Source organism: Peromyscus californicus, unplaced genomic scaffold (genome assembly GCF_007827085.1).
Source record: "Peromyscus californicus insignis strain IS unplaced genomic scaffold, ASM782708v3 Scaffold_6__1_contigs__length_162567912, whole genome shotgun sequence".
In the NCBI taxonomy this organism is placed as follows: Eukaryota; Metazoa; Chordata; class Mammalia; order Rodentia; family Cricetidae; genus Peromyscus; species Peromyscus californicus.
This window is the reverse complement of record NW_026294584.1, coordinates 63353066-63372142: the sequence shown is the minus strand read 5'-3', so window position 1 is coordinate 63372142 and position 19077 is coordinate 63353066. Positions and strand designations below refer to the sequence as shown.

The following is a 19077-nucleotide window of genomic DNA, read 5'->3' as shown; positions in this document are numbered from 1 at the left end:
GGGGTCAGGGGTTGCATGATTGTGGCCATGAGTAAAGGCCACAAATCTATAAAACTGTATAGATTGAAGTGAGCACCTAGCAAAGCCATCTTCAAATTCGGTGGCATACACAGAGTGGAGTGGTACAGAGCATGACAATGTCTTCTCAGTGGGGCTGAAACAGTGGCTCTCAATGCATGTGGGTAGATCAGAGGATGAAAGTATGCACTGTTCTGTATAGACACGGTCTAAACACACCTCGAAGACTGCTGGAGTGGGCTAGCCACCTGGACTGCCTGCTGTTTCCATCAAAGCACACCCTACCCTGCAGAATAAATAACAACACAGAAGAAGTTAGCTTCCCATCCATCTCCACAGTGACTTGCCATGTGGGAATTTCACCTGCTCCTGGACAGCTGGGCTGACATGTCCCTGTGGAACCTTCCCAGGAGCCTCCTTGGGGTTTCCCACTTGCTGACACACGGAGGGGTGGGCTAAAGATGACAAGTCACTCTGGATATTAGAAGCCAATCGTTGCCTGGCTTGGTTTATGCCTGTAATTGTAACCAACGGGAGTCTGAGGCAGGAGAATTGCTGCAAGTCTGCAGCCAGCACAGTTTACACTGTGAGTTCCAAGCTAACCTGAACTATGATATACAAGCCCTTGTGAATCACTGAATCTTTAATCCTCCTCTGGATCCCTTTGGTGAAGGTGAATTGATGCCTTCTGTGTTATACAATGGACAGTGAGCCCAGATCCTGAGTGACTTCTCAAAGCTGGGGAGAGAAGGAACATACAACCCCACTTTTCCATCTCACACTCCCCCAGCAGGAAGCAGCTTGGTGCAAGTCTAATGCCTATCTGGACTACTCAAGGCAACCTACAGTCAAGTTTCTGGAATCTTCTTACCCACAAGGTAGAAGACAGAGTGGTGACAATGCCCAGGCCACTTTAGGTCAGACCATGATAATGAGATGCTGACTCATCAGCCCCATACATTACTTCCCTCGTGGCTGGGTCCTGAAGAGGATCAGACAGGCCAGAGCACATGAGAGAAGGCAAAGCTGTGTGGTTGGACAGAAGCAAGATCAGCACAGGAAATGAGTGCCTTCCCAGGGCTCCTTTCCTGGGGTTTAGCACAGAGAAGAGAGCGGTGCTGTGAACATCTGGTGGCATTTGATTACACACTCAGAAGACACAATGCTCACGTGACAAGTGTGCTGAGCCAGGCCCACAAGCTCTGGTGGCCTTCTGTAAGGAGTCCAGGGGCTCAAGAAAGACCTGTGGTGACGAGGCCAAGACCTCTGCCTTCATTCAGCTCTAGCACTGGCTGTCCCTCTGCTAACGGTAAGAAGACCTGGAAACTCAGACCAAGGAAACTGTTGCTCCCAACATAGGAGTCTGAGCTGAAGACAGTGATCGTCATCTGTCCATAACACAGTCTGATGCTGTTTGTGAACCTTAGCATCAACACAAGTAATATGTGCCCAAATGCTAGCTGGGAAATTAGCATTCAGGTATACACTGGCTTGATGAACTGAGTTTGCCCATCCCCATAATTGATGCTAAAAAAAAAAAAAAGAATGAATACAATCACTGTTGTTGCTCACATTGCCAAGTGAGGGGATGGATCTTAATTTTGGTAATGTTAATCAATGTCACCTACCCCTAGTAACTGGCCAGAACTTGAACCCACATGTTTCTGACCTTTCTGACATTCCCATTGGCAAGCATTACTATCCACTGCTGAAGTCCAGCCCTGGTCTGTGTCCACAGCAGGAGTAAACAAGGTGCTGGTGTGCCTGTGTGTGTGCACACTGTGTATTGGCACCTGCTCCTGCATGTTAGCTGTTAGCTGATATTTGGGAACAGAGGAAAGCCCTGATAGAACAGCTCTGTGTAAAGTGGGGACAGAAAAAGAAAATTAGCCCTGTTGGCTGCTCTAAGGAAGCTCAGCATGTGGAAGGACACCAGGGGACATGTACTAAAAACCGTGTCCCAGGGGCTGGGCGATGGCTCGGCCCTTAAGGACACACACTTCACTGGCAGAAGACCTGACTTTGATTCTAGCACCCAGGTGGGTGGCTCTCAACCTCCTATAACTTCAGCTTTAGGGGATCTGATGCCTGGTTCTAGCCTCCTGGGCACTGTACTCTGTGTACATACCCACATACAAACAAAACACATAATCAAATATGTATGTCCACACACGTACAAACACCTACATACAAACAACACACAATCAAATATACCTAATCATTATACACATACTCAAAAATAAAATAAACCTTAAAAAAAAAGTATGACCTGCCCACTAGCAAGGATGGTGGGACTGTAGAAGGGCCCATGGGACCAAGGATACTTCACCAAGGGGACCGAACTGGCCCCATCTAGATGTGGCTAGACGAGCTTAGACGAGACCACAGACCTGTGAGGGATTCTCCAGGGAAGTTGATACCTCCAGCATGTCTGTGAGGGATCCACTGGCTTAGGTAAAGTGAAGTAGAAAGACCCACTTCAATGGGTGGCACCATTTCATGACCTAGGCACCCAGACTAAATCAATAGGCACAAGCGAGATGGGCTCCATTTCTCTCCGCTCTCTGACGGTGGTGGATGCCACCATTTCTCTCCGCTCTCTGACGGTGGATGCCACCTCAGGCCCCTGCTGCCATGCCTGTCTGCCATGATGGACTGCACCCTCAAACAGTGAGCAGAGTAGACTTCCCTTTTTCCAGCTGCCATGTCAGGAATCCTGTCACAGCACAGAGACCAGACAAGTAAGTGACCTGACCTCCACCCCTACTGTCTGGAAAACCGCACTGTAGAAAGCCGATCTCCCCACCACCCTAAACCATAGTTGCCATTTATCCTTTTACGGCCAAGGGTGAAGCCTGTTGGAAATATGCCAGGAATGCTGGGCCAAAAAACTAGGTTTTCTTTGTTCATCTGGAAAAGATGTCATTAGCGAGGGGGAGGGAGAGTCAAAGGGTATTGTTTCAAATGGAAACGGGTCCTATGGTTATTGCATGGCCAGAGCCCTTAGCAGGAGGGTGGAAAGTTCCCTCTCTCCACAACACTGTTCTGTTCACAGAGTTACCTGCCCAGAGTGGTAAACATTTGGCAACTTAACATTTTCTAGGTACTAAAACTCAGAATGGAGACATTTCCTGGCACACTGATGGCCCAAGTGAGAGATACATACCAGAGGATTTGTGAGGACCCCAAAGATGGCTACTGGAAACTGAGGCTTGCTTCAAGGGCTGACGTACCAGAAAAAAAACAAGGAAAGGAAAGGGCCTTAGGATTCTAAAAGACAGGAACATAAAGTAAATGGCCAGGTCATTAGCCCACCCCCTCAGGCCCTTATCCATTCCAGCTCTCACTCTGAGCTGGAGACTCAAAGCCTAGTCATATAAGGAAGGAGAACATGGGGATCCTCTGATGCCACATGCTACTGCACTTGTGTAACGTGGGTTCCTCTGCAATAGCGGTGTGCACTCATGACACCAAGCCGTCTCTTACCCTCTTGCTATTAGCTTTCAGAGGACAGGAGTTCAGTTTCCAGTACTCATATTTAGGCAGCTCAGCTCACAATTGCCTAGAACTTCACCTCCAGGGGTTCTGATGCCCTCTTCTGGCCTCTGTGGGTATCTGCACTCACATGCACATACAGACACAGACATATACACACACAGCACACAAACACACACACACACAGCACACAAACATGTAGATAAATAATAAAATACATCTTTAAAAATATTAGAAGTAAAAATGACACAGAGGGGCCATTTGTCTTTTCTCTGTTTCTCTGTCTCTCTTTCTGTGTGAGTGTGTGTGTGTGTGTGTGTGTGTGTGTGTGTGTGTGTGTGTGTGAGAGAGAGAGAGAGAGAGAGAGAGAGAGAGAGAGAGAGAGAGAGAGAGAGAGAGCACAGAGTGTGCCAGTGTGACCAGGGCAGTCAATTAACCCCGCCTGTGTGCCCGGAAAAGAAAATAGCTTCATAAGGGAAGCCGTGTAATATACACATAAAAGCCCACCTTTATTGTGGGACTTGTATGCCAGGATGCTTATGTACCTAAGCATGTATAGGTGTCTGACTCATCAAGCCCCTAGTGTGAGAACCAATTCCAGGCAACCCTCAACATGGATTTGCTCTCTGCCCAGGGCGTCAGTGATGTCATCAGTGGGGGTGAATCCTGGCAGCTTCCTGAGGGGAGGGGAGCCATTGCAGGGCCTGCTGTGCTACTGGGATGAAATCCTAGGTCTCCCGGGGGTGGGCAATTCTGGTACTTGCTCTGTTCTGTCCTAATGGTGAGTCCTCTAGGTGAATATCATTAGGATCAACCAGGTCAGGATATGAACTGCAAAGCAATGACATCCTAAATTAACTGTGTGATGACATAATCTATATGAATTGAACAATATTGATTCTTATTCAGAACAAATGGGCATCTTGGCATGAGGATATTGATGTGGCAAGGGCTTCATTACGGTCCCTCCTTGCTGATAGATGAAGCTGACTGAACTGGGTCAGTGGATACCACCTACATCTCCTTCCTCATGATCTCCAAGAGCTAAAAGTGGAGCATGGATGGATTTGGGGAAATACTTTATCTTACCCACTCCAGGAAAACTCATTGCTTGCACAAGGATGCATCAGCAATGTCCCTGATGAGCAGATGTTCTGGGAAAAGGACACTCCCAAGCTCAGACAGAAAGGCAGATGCTGCTATTCAGTGTTTCCACAGTCCTGCTTGGTGTTACAGACACTGCAATGCACTTGGCTCTGCCCTAGTTACAGAAATGTAGGTAACCTAACTATACACCAAGTTCAAGAACAAAACAGGTCTGGTTACAGGTCAAATCTATGATGAGGCTGAAGCTAAGAAAGGAAGGCAGCATGGAGGGGGACCTCAGTCCATCTTTTGTGGCTATGACAGAAAATAGGACACCGGTAAGTCATAAAGGAAAGAGGCACATGGTTCAGGAGCTCATGGTGCCAATATTTGCTTGGTTTCTAGTGAAGGCATCATGGCGGGAGGTAGGAGAATGAGAGGCAGATCTCAAAGGACCATGGCAATGCATAGTCTTCACTGTGAACTTCTCTGGATTTGGAATCACAGACGGTTATATATGAGGCAGTGTTTTCAGAGAGGAAGAACAATGTAGGAAGATTCACTCTGAATGTAGGTAGTTCCTCCCTACAGGCTGTGGGCCCCATGGAATAAAAGAGGGAAGGAGGAAACAGCCTTGAGTACTGGCCTTTCCCTGTTTTCCTGCTTCCTGTTGACCATGAGGTGAAGAATTGCTTCTACCACATGCCCTCACCAACATGATATTCAGCCAAATGTGCAGGGCCAGAAGACCGCAGACTGATGCCCCTGAACCTGTGAGCCAAAATAAAGCTTCTTATTCAAGCTGTTTCTGTCAAGCAATTTGTCAAGGCAGGAAAAAAGCAATGAAGGCCAAAGAATGCTTTGAAAACCCGAGTGTGGGCATTATCCCAGTCCTCTGAGGAGGAGACCTCACTCCAGACCACCGGATGCATTGGTCTGTGCATAAGGGAGGCCTCTGTCCCATGACCCAGTCCTTCCATGAGATCCCACTACTCCACACTGCCACAGTGAGGAATTAATCTTCAACATGACTTCAAGTGGGGACAAACCCTAGCCAAGCCATAGTAGGGTAAACGTAGCCAGGCCCAACAGAGAAACCTGGGCTTGAAAGAGGAGACACAGGACATCTTCTCTGTGTCTGAGAGAATCTCCAGACACAGGGTCAGGAATATGGGAAACACTAAAATTATCTAGGGACAGAGCTGAAGTTTAATTAAAAAGTTGTTTCATGGGGAAAGTGGAGCAGATGGAAATAAACACGATAACCCTCTGATGGAGGGTTTTAAAGCAGGCGTTGATCCTCAAGGGTGCAGGCATTCGGCTGCTCCCCAGCAAGGCAGAGACATTGTGAAGGCAGAGGGAGCCAGGTGCTCTCTGAAAGGAGGCAGGGAGGCACTTCCCACAGCTGAAAGGCAATCATCTTCATAAAGGCAACATTCAGTGTGGAATTAAAGCCACTCCATGAAATTCAGGTGAGTGGGAGTAAACACACATTGGCTCACAGTGTACACACTCATTAGCCAGCTCTCAAGAGCTCTTTACTCCAGGCAGATGTTGGACCGCTACAGTAGCTCCAGGCCGAAGCAGGCTTCCATCAGTGCTGGGCCTGGAAGCCAAGCTTGGAGGGAGGTCCTACTGACCTTACTCACTGTCAAACATGTGCTCAGTGGCAGGAACTCTCAGTGCCACATAGGAAATGTTCCCATAGCAACAGTGAACAGGTGTGTGACAATCGGAGAGACTGGAGGCTGCCAGGAGGACCACAGCTAGGGACAGAATGAGATGAGGCTTAGGGATCCCGCCATCTTCTGGGACTGGTGGAAAGTTCAGACATGGCTGACATCCTCTAGGGCTGGAGGGCAGGCCTGCTGAAGGCTTCTAATAAAGAAAAGAAGAGCAATGGGAGTGTGGGGAGTTGGAAGGAGTGAAGGAGAGGAAGAAATGATATAATCTCGAAAATCATAAAATAAAGAGGAGTGATGTCATAGAAGTCACCTGTAGGAACATCACCTAGCACTGTATGGGCCATGAATTGTGACTTGAACAAGGGAGGTGTTTCCCCTGTAATTATCTCCTGACAAGATGAATGCCCTGTGGCAACTTCTCTGGTATTCAGTGTTAATTGTCCTTCACACTCTGTGTATGCGCATATGCATATGCAAGTGCATGCTTATATGCGTGTATGCTTGCCTGTTTGTAAGGATTTTGTGTAGAAACCAGAGTACAACCTCAAGTATTCTTTGGGACATCATCCACTGTGCTTTTCTGGGGACAAAGTCTCTCTCTGGTATGGTTCTCACCAACTAGGTTAGGTGGGCTGACCAGTGAACTCCAGGGATCTACTTTTTCTAACCCCTCAGCCTAGGATTACAAGTGTGTACCACACATATGGTTTTGACATGGGTTCTAGGGATCAAACTATGGTGCTCCTGCTTGTAAGGCAGGCAGTTTACAGATTGAGTTATCTCCCAGTCTCTCTTTGGTAGTTTTTCAACAGGCTTCTCAACATGGATATTGTGTCCTAAACACGAGGAGAACTTGGCCACTGTGCAGGAGAGTGTCCCTGTATGGAACCAACACTGTTTACTCCACAGTCTGTTGGCTGACTGCAGCTGTCCATATTTGCAGTCTGGCTCGGAGAGCTGCACTTGTGACTGGCTGGCCTGATACTTGCTGGCAGTGTAAACCACAGAATGACTGTGTAGCATGCACTGTTGCCACAGCTCAAGACAAGGTTGTGCAACAATCAGACATCTATATGCAAAAGGATGAGCTTCCTGGAATATAAAGAAATACCATGAAATAAACCACAGACCCCAATGCAAAACGTTGATCCATTGCATGATGGCCTGGAAGGAAGGAGGAAACCTTGGGGTCTTATGCAAGGTTAGGATGTCTTAACTATGCCACCATGGCAGGGTGTGTGAGAAAACCAACAGTGGATTAGATACCATCAAAGAACACTTTTTGCTGTCAGATGACACTTTCCGGAGGCTGGAGAGATAGCTCAATGGTTAAGAACACTGACTACTTGTCCAGAGGACCCATGTTGATTCCTAGCACCCAAATAGTGATTCACAACTGTATCTGTAGTACCAGTTCCAGGGGATTGGGCCCTCTTTACTGGCCTCTGGGGACTTTTTATACATGTAGTACACAGGCAGGCAAACAATACACATAAAGTAAAAATAAATATATTTTAAGGACATTTTTTCAGAAAATGATCAGAAAAGGAAACTAAGTCTGGGGAAAATATCCACCAATCATATATTTACTAAAAGATTTGAATACACAAAAAAATCCAAAATGCACGAAAATACCAATTATAGAATGAATAAGACTCATCCAGACAACACAAGCAGAGGAGACAAGGAAGTCAGGATTTTTAACAACATTCCCTAATAGGGAGTCTCAAAGAGAACCAGGGTGAGAGATCGCCACAAACCTAAAGAGAAGGGATAAAATGAGAAGCCCGGAAGTAAACTAGGCTTCCATAGTATCTCATGGAATGTTCTAGAAAATGCTCAGGAACATCCTGAGGCAGGGAGCAGTCACTGGCATGCGGCCAGGGCTGGAGGAAGTGCTTAAGGGAGAGGCCTCTATTGAGTGCCTTTCCTGTGCCTTGGCTCCAAAAAGATAAAGAGTATTACAGGCGTATAACTCACATTGCAGCCCTGGTTCTTCTAATTCCCATCTGTTTCATCCTCTGGTCATATTTTCTGATATCTAGACTTTTTTTTTTTTTGGCTCTTCCTAGTGCCTACAGACATCTGCATACTGCCCATCATGCTTCAAAGGACACGGACAGGGACAGCACCTGAAAAGGGGGTGTTTCCAACTTGTGAGACAACAGGAGTTAAGAGGGAAAAGCCCTTAGAGAGACTGGGACTGAGATTTTTTCCTCTGAGGTTTAGCAGCTTATGAATAATCTTTTCTCTAGACTTCCTAGAGACTAATTCAATTTGGGCACAATGGCTTCTTTTAGTAAAAGAAGAAGTTGCTACTTTGCATGTGTGGCCACGGTTTCTCCTCAGAGGCCAGAAAGCTTACACTTCTGCTCTGCCCCTTTCTTTTCTGCTCCTGAGGCCAGTTTACACCCCAGTACTGGATTTAGCATAGGGCTGTTTAAGGTGCCAGAATTCTCAACACCCACTTAACAGGGAAGAAGAATGAACTCTGCTTCCCTCTTCTTTTCACATTGCTGTGCATGGAGGGAAGTATGTTGCCATAGTAACACATCTCTTTCCCTTTCCTTCCCATAACCTACATACACCTGTTACCAGGGCTTCCAAACACAGGGAGATGCCACATGTATGAGACATGTGAGAAGAATGTATTGGGGCCTCAACTTGATGTCCATTTTTAGTGTTGACCATTTACCATTTTAGTGTTGACCATTACCAACTGCTTACCATTCTTAGTGGACACGGGCTTTGCAGGAGCCTTGATGCTCCAAGAGGCAGTAGATATCTCAGGGCCCCTCATCCATCAACTAAACTTCCATGTTTACTGAAGTCATATTCAGCGGCCAAGACTTCAGGAACAACTCATCCCTCCTGTATTTAAACTACACTTTGATAGCTCTTTCAACAAATACCCAACTCTTACTCCTCCAAAACCATGAAAAGAATTTCAAATGGCAAATAGATGAGCGAGGGTGCAGAAAACAAGATCTCCCTGCTGTGCACACAAGTGTGACTCTCGCCTGTTTCTTTTGCCACCTCTGAGATTTCTTGCATACGTTTGTACCACATGTAACTCCCACCAACATATCCTAAAGGTGATCATAGAGTATAATGTACCTCTTATCACTAACATATCCTAAAGGTGATCATAGAGTATAATGTACCTCTTATCACTGACATATCCAGAGGATGATCGGAGAGTATTTACAGCAGTCATTGCAGTGATTTTAACCTGGTGTTGAAATCTGCCGGTAAATAACCACAAACAAGGACTACAGGAAGAAAGAGGGCAGCACATGTGTTATCTGCACACTGACTCTTCCATAACTCACAATACTAGGAACACTTAAGAGTCTCAGAGTTTCCTGGGATAAATGTACCTGTATGCAGAAAGATCCATTCATTCTTGAATATTATTCACTGAACACCATGCATAGCAAAAGCATTGGTATCTATAGCTACTTGAAATGTTCATGTGCTCAGGTGACCATGGGTTTACTTCAGCTTGGATGTCTTCCCACCTGGCCTCAGGCCAGCTCCTGCCCCAGCCTCCAGTTCCTGCTTCAAGCTACCTCCTTCCCCAGATGAAGGGGACTGTTTCTTGTTTGTGCAGGATTTTACACTATTCCATATCTTTTTCCATGGGTCACACTGTTCTGCTTAGTGCTTGTTTAGTCAATGTGGAGATTTTTGAACTCCCTGTTCGAGCATCTCGTATCTTCTCATTGTGGTGCTAAGTCCTCTGCCTTCTGAAAAAACTTACTCTGTTAAAGTAGCTGCAGCCCTCTTTCCTCCTGCTATTTTTCATCTTCTAACTAGTATTTTACACTGGTTTTCTATGCTTGTCTGCAACTACTAGGAGGACCCACCTACTATCTATCTATCTATCTATCTATCTATCTATCTATCTATCTATCTATCTATCTATCTGTCTGTCTGTCTGTCTGTCTGTCTGTCTGTCTGTCTGTCTATCTGTCTATCTATCTATCTGTCTATCTATCTATCTATCTATCTATCTATCTATCTATCTATCTATCATTTATCTATCTGTGAATGATAGTTAATCTTTACCTTCTACATGACTAGATTTCAAATAAGCTTGGAAACACAGTCCTAGCATGTCCGTGAGGTCATTTCTAGAGAGGTTTGATAGAGAGACTCCATGTATGGACAACATCACCCAGCAGCCTGGGTGCCAGCTTCAATACACAGGAGGAAATGAACCCAGCAGCAGCACTCATCTCTCTCTGCTTCCTGACCAGATGAAACGCGACAGCTGCCTGGTGTTCCTGTTCCCATGATGTCCCTGCTATGATGAACTGTGTTCCTTAGAACTGTAAGCCAAAATTCACTCTTCCTTCCTTCAGTTGCTTGCTACCAGGCATTTTATCAGAAAAATTAGACAGTAAGAAATTACCTGTCTATCATCTCTATCTATCTATCTATCTATCTATCTATCTATCTATCTATCTATCTATCATTTATCTATATCTATTTATCTAGCTATCATTTACCCACCTATTATGTTTTTATTCACATTTTCAATTCAAGGCCAAAGAAACTTGGTACCTAAAGGTAAAGTCATTAAATGTCTTTTAAATTAATGACTAGGCATCAGTTAATTTTTGAGGAAACAAATTGAGGAGATTTTAGGGCTAGGACATATTTATTATCTGGAAGTAATAAATTTCCTCATGAAGTATTTTCATGAGAAATCAATGATATCATCAACATATTCATAATCAAAAAGAAAACTCACTTATAAATGAGATTTTTGATGTAATGTTCAAACTTTGATTCGGTATTAAAATCTTTGTCAAAACAAGGCACCCTGAACTACATGGGTCCTTTTGATCATCCTGATCTACTCTCTGCATTCTTGTGGGTGAACACAGGAGAAGATACTCAAGTGTTGACAGACACAAACCGACCAACAGTCATCCCTGAAAGCCTTGGGTGAAACATCTATCTTTTTAATGCTTTCTTTTCCTAATTGATAAATGGTAGAGTAGATACAGTCTGCAATACTTCCCAAGTCAAAGAACCTTCTCAAAGTCTCAGATGAGTGACTAACAAAGCACATGAAATGTCTATAGATAATGACTGCTAGCCTGGATTCCCCAAGGTTAATATTTTTCCCATGGAGGGACAGGTAAACAGAAATGGGGGTGTCTCTCTTTTAATGCTTATGCTGTGTTCAGATGATTAGATAATGCTAATTTCATCAGTGCAGAAAAATAGTTAAAACAGTCTTTACATCCTGCTGAGTGATTCAAGAGTCAATTATGAACCTTAATGTAGAACTTTGGTTGGCTCTATTTATCCATTCATGTTCTCACTAATACAATCCATCCATTTCTCCATTCAATAGATAGACATTGGCTGTGACAGAATGTGGCCTTGGACTGTAGTGGGATAGAGAGGACAGTAACATTTGTGGAGGATAAAGAGGCTATATGCTTGCACATTGTATAGTGATGTCATTTATCTCTCACCCAAACTCACAGGATAAGTAATCATCAGTTTTTACAGATAGAGCACAAGACAGTACTTAGCTGCTCAAGGCATCTTAGTAAGTCTCTCTGCCTGTGAGAAGTGGTCTCTGCAAACTCATGTCAAGGATAATAAGAATAAGTGTTCTTCATTAAGATTTCAGGAACCAAGTTTAAATCACAATAGTCTAAAATCCATATAAGAATGTTAATTGTGTGTACACCTTTCTAATGATCACAACTATGGCCCACTCTCTAGAGGATGAGATGGCAGAGGAAAAGTTGAAACTCTCAACCTAGCAGCCAGTTCCTGCCCTAACTACCACCCCTACCTTCCAATTCACAAATCTGCTTGTGAGCTTTGTATCAGGGGCTAGATCTTCCGTTGCTAGCATCAAGCAATTCATCAGAGAGTGCACATTTCATGTATTAATTTCCCCTTTATGAAATATTTACCATGCTTTCTTCAAAAATGCCTGACAGCAGATACTTTTCATGTTCTTCCCAGGCTCTCAGTTAAAGCAAGCTACAAATCTAAGTACTGAGGGATGTGCTGCTTAGGAATAGTTCTTCCATGAACTATCCCCTGAGAAAACTACCAGGGCTGTTTTCCTTAAGTAACCACTGTGGCCCGAGAACATGGTAGATTTCTGTGTCTTTTTAGAATTCTGGAGAAAAAAGTCGACTTTCTTTCCCCTGGCTCTTTTCTTCTAGGCCTTTAGAGAGAACCATTCATCCATGGAATCAATAGTAACCCCTAAGAATCTGTCTGGTCCACACCGGGGACCAAAAATCTTCTTAAGGCAAACCACGTGATTGTTGAGTTCCAGAACGCAGTTGCCGGGGGTGGGGTGGGGTGGGTTGGGTGTTGGGAGTGGGGGTGGGGGGGTGGGGGGTGGGGGGATACATGGTATGAGGTAAAAGCGAATAATATAATCTAACTGGGAGGGAGACTTGCTGGCTTAGCATTCTAAGCCACTTCCAAGAGTCACTGTGCACTTCTCTGCCATCCAGACAAAGCCTGAGTGTTACCGTCAACTCAGTTCCCATGTAGATCCAGCCACCCCTGCCTCTAAGAGTGGGAAGATGGTGGTGCTCTGACTCTCCTAGTGGACCCTTGGAGCAGGGTGGGGACTTCCTTGCTGGCCAGTCTTGCCTGTCTACATTAGTTGCATCCTTGGTAGGTTAGTGGAAACCCACTTCACACAGATTTTTTTTTTTTTTTAAATTCTGGAAAGAAGAGAGCTCTTCCTGGTCCTTGGTTTTTCGTCTTTCCATATCCACCAGGCAGCCTTTGGAGTGCTAATGTCCTCAACTTCTCAGTAAGCTTCAGCTTTTAATGTTGAAGAAAGATACAAATTAAGAATGTTTGGGAGTTGGTTAAAAAGAATCTAAGGACTTTTCTGTTTGTTTGTTTGTTTCTTTGAGACAGGGTTTCTCTGTGTAGTTTTGGTGCCTGTCCTTGAACTCACTCTGTAGACCAGGCTGGCCTCGAACTCACAGAGATCCACCTGCCTCTGCCTCCCGAGTGCTAGGATTAAAGGCGTACGCCACTGCTACCTGCCATAGAATCTAAGAACTTGTCCGATGGGATTAAGATCTTATCAGACAACAAAATGACTGTGTCATGGTGACTGGAACTCCTGAGTTGGATCATAGAGTTCTAGAGAAAGAAACCTATTGGCTCTTTCTCTCCTCCCCAGAGCTGAAAGCAGTTTGATCTGGCATATATGGAAAAAAATATACAATAAAATAAAAGCTAACACACAAGAAAAAGTTCAAATGCAAAGACTGTTAATCCCCACCCCCAAGAGCTACAGGAGGAAGGGAAGAAGGGCCCACCTGGAGAGTGTTCATTTGTTATACTTTCTTGACAGGCTCAGGAGGGAGCAACGTTTTCCTTCTTCAGCAGGCATCACCCCTAGCCCTCACCGATACCACTCTGCTCTGCATACCACATCAAAGACGTGGGTGGAAACTCTGAGTGAGCCAGAGAAACAACGGGGCTCTGAGTGCACACTCAGCCTGCCTTCTCTATGAGCTGTGGATCAGCCTTTCACCAGTGTCGTTTCTACCGGGTGCATAAACACTACCAACATGACCACCACTCCCTCGAAAAAACTATACTATTACCAGCTTCATCTATAGAGGAGGAGATGTGAGTTCAGACAGATAAAAACATGCCCAAGGACCAAATCCCAATTCCAATTTGTCTTGTCTATGGATTCTTTGTGTGTTGGGAGGTTGAGAAGGGCTCATACTCAATACCTTAGTTCCTCTGTGTAGTAACAGATTTAAACTAGTCTTCCCTACTCCCCAACTACATGAAGAAAACACCAGGGGATGTGAGGGGGGAGCACCGAGAAAGTCAGTCTAAACAAGAGTAAACTGAAGCTCATAGAAAACAAAGCCACACCTGTGTTAAAGGTACTAAAGGGTTGACTGACTGGTTGGAGTGCCCGTGGCTGCTAAGAGTTGGAATGTTCCTAGCCTGGAGATAATTTATCTTGGGCTGTTTTAGCTCCCTTAATAGCCATCCATTGCTCACCTCTGTATTTGACTCCCCATTTTTGTTGTTGCTAGGCAAAATCTTTTTGGACTAAGAACATGACCAGCTAGCTTTTGTGTCCTACAGCAGATCCCCCCAGTGTGCCATAACTGCCTGCCTGATGTCCCCACCAATGCATTTATTTACGCATGGCTTTCTTTGTTGTGTTACTTTAAAAACTTCGCGAAACTGTGACCATGTTAGAATTTGGTATTAAGGGTAGTGTACAGCTGTCTTCCCTGGTCACAGTCACTCATATTTGGCTACAATATATTTGCTTTAAGATGAGAACTTTTGCATTGATATTGGTCACATCATAGGTAAGGGGCCAAGGTTCTCACAGGGAGCAACTCAGCTTCTTTCACCCAGTAGTAGGCGAAGACACAGCTGAAATCCACATTCAAAGACTCAAATGTCTCTTCCTCTCTGGGGAAGTCCTGACTAAGGTTGTTACATACAGGACAAACTTGAGCAGGGAGGCTTGCCATTTGGGGATGGAAGATGTTTTTAGCTACCCAGAGTCAGAATTCCAGCTGGGCAAGTGTTTCTAAAAGATGTGTGCCTTCTTCTTACGGAAGTTGTTCTTTTAGGTAACATGTAAAGATATTGGAAAGCACAGATGTTGGCTGGACACTAAAATCAATGCTGCACACTCTCAGAGCATCTAGGTGGCAGATGTGGAATACATGTCCTGAACAGACAGCTTCATGCTTGCACTGAGGAGGTAAAGCACAAGAGGAGTCCTACCTGCAGCTGGGAGGTTGTGAGTCAATTTCTTGAGACTAGAAAGAGTCACAAGAGACAAACACCAGATTGAGATATCCCAAGCCACCCTATCATGACTCCTGATCCCCACACCTTTACAATACTATAAATTTGTTAGCAAAAAAGGACTGGGCTGATCCCTGCATACTTCATGTCTGAGATGACTGCTGTACAGGCAGGACACACATACATAGGAGGAGTAAATTGTTTTCATGAGCCTACCCCTAGAAACTGGAGTTCACAGCTCTCAAGAAGAAAAGTGCTCCATTGGGGGATTAAAAATTCAGGTGGTTGATGAGTGCTTAGTTCACAGACAGCCAAAACCTTGACCAGGCTCCTCAAACAGGGTGGGGTGGGGTGGTTAAAGTCCTACCAAAGGAGAGGAATCACTGCAACCACAACCTGTTCTGCACAGAGCTCAGTTGTTGGGAAATGGCCATTAGGACCTTAGTGAGAGATGGAGAAAGAGCCAGCAGAGTAGCTCAGGCAGACAATTTTTCCGACTCTACTGTCCATTAGAGCTGCTTAGAGAACCCCAGTCTACAGATGTGGACATGGTTCTTGCCCATTGCATGGGACTCTGACTTAGACAGAGGGAGCAAGAGCCTGAGTATCAGAAGTTAGGGAAAGGAGACCTTGCTGACAATACTAACTTACCACACAGAGAAGCCTGCTGACTTGATCTGCATCTGCCCCTCTTCCCCCCAGGATTACAACTCAGAAAAGTAAGGGATGGAGAGATGCACTGACTGCCTTGGACAAAAACATGGGAAAGACATGACAGAACTAAATGTCTTGAACCCTATGAACTGCCCTGCTCCATCATCCCACCTTCACCTGCGAACTTCCCTGCTCCATCATCCCAACTCTACCCTGTGAACTGCCCTGATCTATCACTCCAACTCTACCCTATGAACTGCCCTGCTCCATCATCCCACCTTCACCTGTGAACTGTCCTGCTCCATCATCCCAACTCTACTCTGTGAACTGCCCTGCTCCACCATTCCAACTCTACCCTGTGAACTGCCTTGCTCCATCATTCCACCTTCACCTGTGAACTGCCCTGCTCCATCATTCCAACTCTACCCTGTGAACTGCCCTGCTCCATCATCCCACCTTCACCTATGAACTGCCCTGCTCCATCATCCCACCTTCACCTGTTAACTGCCATGTTCCATCATCCCACCTTCACCTGTGAACTGTCCTGCTCCAGCATCCCACCTTCACCTGTGAACTGCCCTGCTCCATCATTCCACCTTCACCTGTGAACTATCCTGCTCTGTCATCCCAACACTACCCTGTGAACTGCCTTGCTCCATCATTCCCACTCTAACCTGTGAACTGCCCTGCTCCATCATCCCACCCTCCCCTGTGAACTGCCCTGCTCCATCATTCCAGCTCTACCTTGTGAGCTGCTCTGCCCTGTCCCAATACTCCACCTTTAATGGTTGTGACTTGTGAAATGTCTCAATTGCAGTAATTTCACATCACAAATAATAACACAGAAAAAGAAAAAGAGTCTACAATTTTTCTTCTTGTAAAACTGGGTTGTTTTCACCAATATGTAGATATCTAATATGTTTTGAGTCAAATAGCTTTAGGACATACCCAATAACATATTTGAAAGTTTTTCATGGTGAAATCAAGCCATTCTATGTGCAGTCTAAATATGAAGCCACTGAGACAGAGATTTCCAAACTCTTCCTACCACTGCAGGCAGGAACAATCCTGGGTTTGTCTAAACAACCTTCTTATAATTATTCACTACCAATAAAACCATGTTGGGGCCAGGCATGACACATGCCTATAGTCCTCACACTCAGGGGGCTGAGGCAGAAGGATGATGAGCCTAAAACTAGCCTGTGCTGCACAGTGAGGTCAAGGCCAGTTGGAACTACACAGGAAGATTATGTCTCAGGACAACAACACCCCTCAAAAATCAAAACCATAAGAGAACTAACACTGTTCTTAAGGTTATTGTATTATCATTATTAATGATACCACAGTTTTATTTCATGCCAGTGCCCAACCCAAATGTTAAAATACTGTCCTTGTCATTATAAAGGAGCCCTGGTGTCCCCTCGAATGCCCCCAACACACATACAGCTGCACTTCTTTCAAATTCACCTTTATCCTGCAGATGGTTCACACTGGACAGGTCAGAGTACTATGCAGCCCAGACTCCCTGGGAGTGGCGATCCACCCAGGATGAGGCAGAGAGAGGGCGAGGTGAGTGGAAAGCCACTTTGCCAGGCCATTAAGACACTTTTAAATCCTCTCTTTGGCATTGTTTTCTAATCTATTTCTGGGTTTTAAAATAAGTCCTTAATAGCAGCCTGGAGCAATTATCATAAAACTACTACTGAAAAGAGAGTAAATAATTCAGAGACCAGACAACAAGAGTAATTATATCACCCATTTCCATTTCCTAAATAATTAAGGAATTCCTCAGATTCTGCACAATTCTCTGCCTTGTCTAGACCTGTTGTTGGCTGGTGAAATCCTGGGCATTGCTTTAGAGCCACCTGAGGGAGCCCTCTTGAACTGCCATGGGCTAGGCTAAAAGGAAGAACACTTCTGGGCCCCGAGGCCCCCTTCTCAAGTACAAGGTGAAGCTCTGGGATACTGTGTGCAAGGGGTTCTCTGAGCATACAGATGTTCATAGCTAAAATGAAATTTAGTCTGTAGAAGAAGAAACTCAGAACTGAGCAAGCCTGTGGTTCATCAAGCACCTGATCCACCATACCCATGACCCTGAGGAAGAATTTGAAGTCTGGAGCCAGCTCCTAAGATACCGAGAGAGTCCTCTAATAGCTAGAGAGCCCAGGATGAGAAATTTAATCAAACTTCTCTAGTCACTGACAGACAGATGTTTGGGAGAGAGAGAGAGAGAGAGAGAGAGAGAGAGAGAGAGAGAGAGAGAATTTATTCATGCTGTTCAGATAACTGTCAGAGGTGAGTGGGACCACCTACTTTATCCACAGGACAAGAGCATGAAGCGGCTGACCCAGAACCCAGGTCTCTGCAGCCCAGAGCCATGCAGACCACCTATAGTATACCTGAAGAGGTCATCATTTAACTATGTTAATATCCTTCTTCTTGCTCAGAAGAAATACATATTTATGTACTTTATATATGTTTTAATTTGGGAAGAAATTGGTTTGGTTGTATCAAGCAGATCATAGACCCCTTCGTCTTGAATTACTGGCAAACTCATGTTATGATCAATGCAAGTAAAAATTAATAGATATTGTGTCACAAGATACAACTGACAAAACTCTTCTGTACATACATGCAGGCCTTTCCTAAATATCTTGGAGCATCAGCCAGAGAGAAGAAAGCAGTTTGTGCTGTAAGAAAGGGGTTAAGAGCATGGCTGCTTGTCATTTATTCATCGATTAAAGGCATTTCTGCAAGCAAGGTGCCAGTTCTAGCTTCAAAATACCACAGACTCACATACCATCACAGTAAGTCAGAAACCTCCCTTTAGAATGGGCCCAGTTACTCCTTGATTCCCAGCTCCCTAAGCAGTACTGGAATCTGACAATGGCATTCAATACAGACACGACCCATCACCCCAAGTCTCTCCTCTGGAAAGAGTCCTTTCTTTGTTGCATGTGAGATCAAGAAGTGGTTTGCACAGGGCTCTGCCATCCTGCTCAAGAGCCAAAAGGTCCCAGAAACTGCCTGTGATGATCCAGCTTGGTGTCTAAGGCACAGGATCATGGTGATTGTCTACAGTGTGAGAGCATCCCACACTGGAGTGGATGGCAGTCACCTTCCTGCATCCTTCATCTCTGTGAGTGCAACACAAAGCTCTGGGTTTTCTTAGCTTTCTTTTCTCTGGTTAGTCAGGGCTTCCGAAAAAATAGAATGCCAGAAAGAAACAGACCTGTGAACTTCATTTTCAGGACTCTGTCTTAGCCCACACCCACGACACCCAGGTCTGCTCCGGAGGTTATGATCAGAATGTGGTGTCTGGTACCCA

The 19077-nt window shown here is 45.0% G+C and overlaps 1 protein-coding gene and 1 long non-coding RNA gene across 10 annotated transcripts in view; one reads left to right on the top strand and one right to left on the bottom strand.

The window, feature by feature from the left end:
• Dpp6 (dipeptidyl peptidase like 6) overlaps positions 1 to 19077 on the bottom strand; it is an 883656-nt gene that overhangs the window by 524425 nt on the left and 340154 nt on the right. The window lies entirely within an intron of this gene.
• The window catches only part of LOC128099962 (uncharacterized), a 99172-nt gene that overhangs the window by 5494 nt on the left and 74601 nt on the right, over positions 1 to 19077 (top strand). For all 6 annotated transcript variants that reach the window (XR_008214619.1, XR_008214622.1, XR_008214620.1 and 3 more), the window contains exon 2: positions 14915 to 15048. This is a non-coding gene — a long non-coding RNA (uncharacterized LOC128099962). The remainder of the gene's footprint in view (positions 1 to 14914; positions 15049 to 19077) is intronic.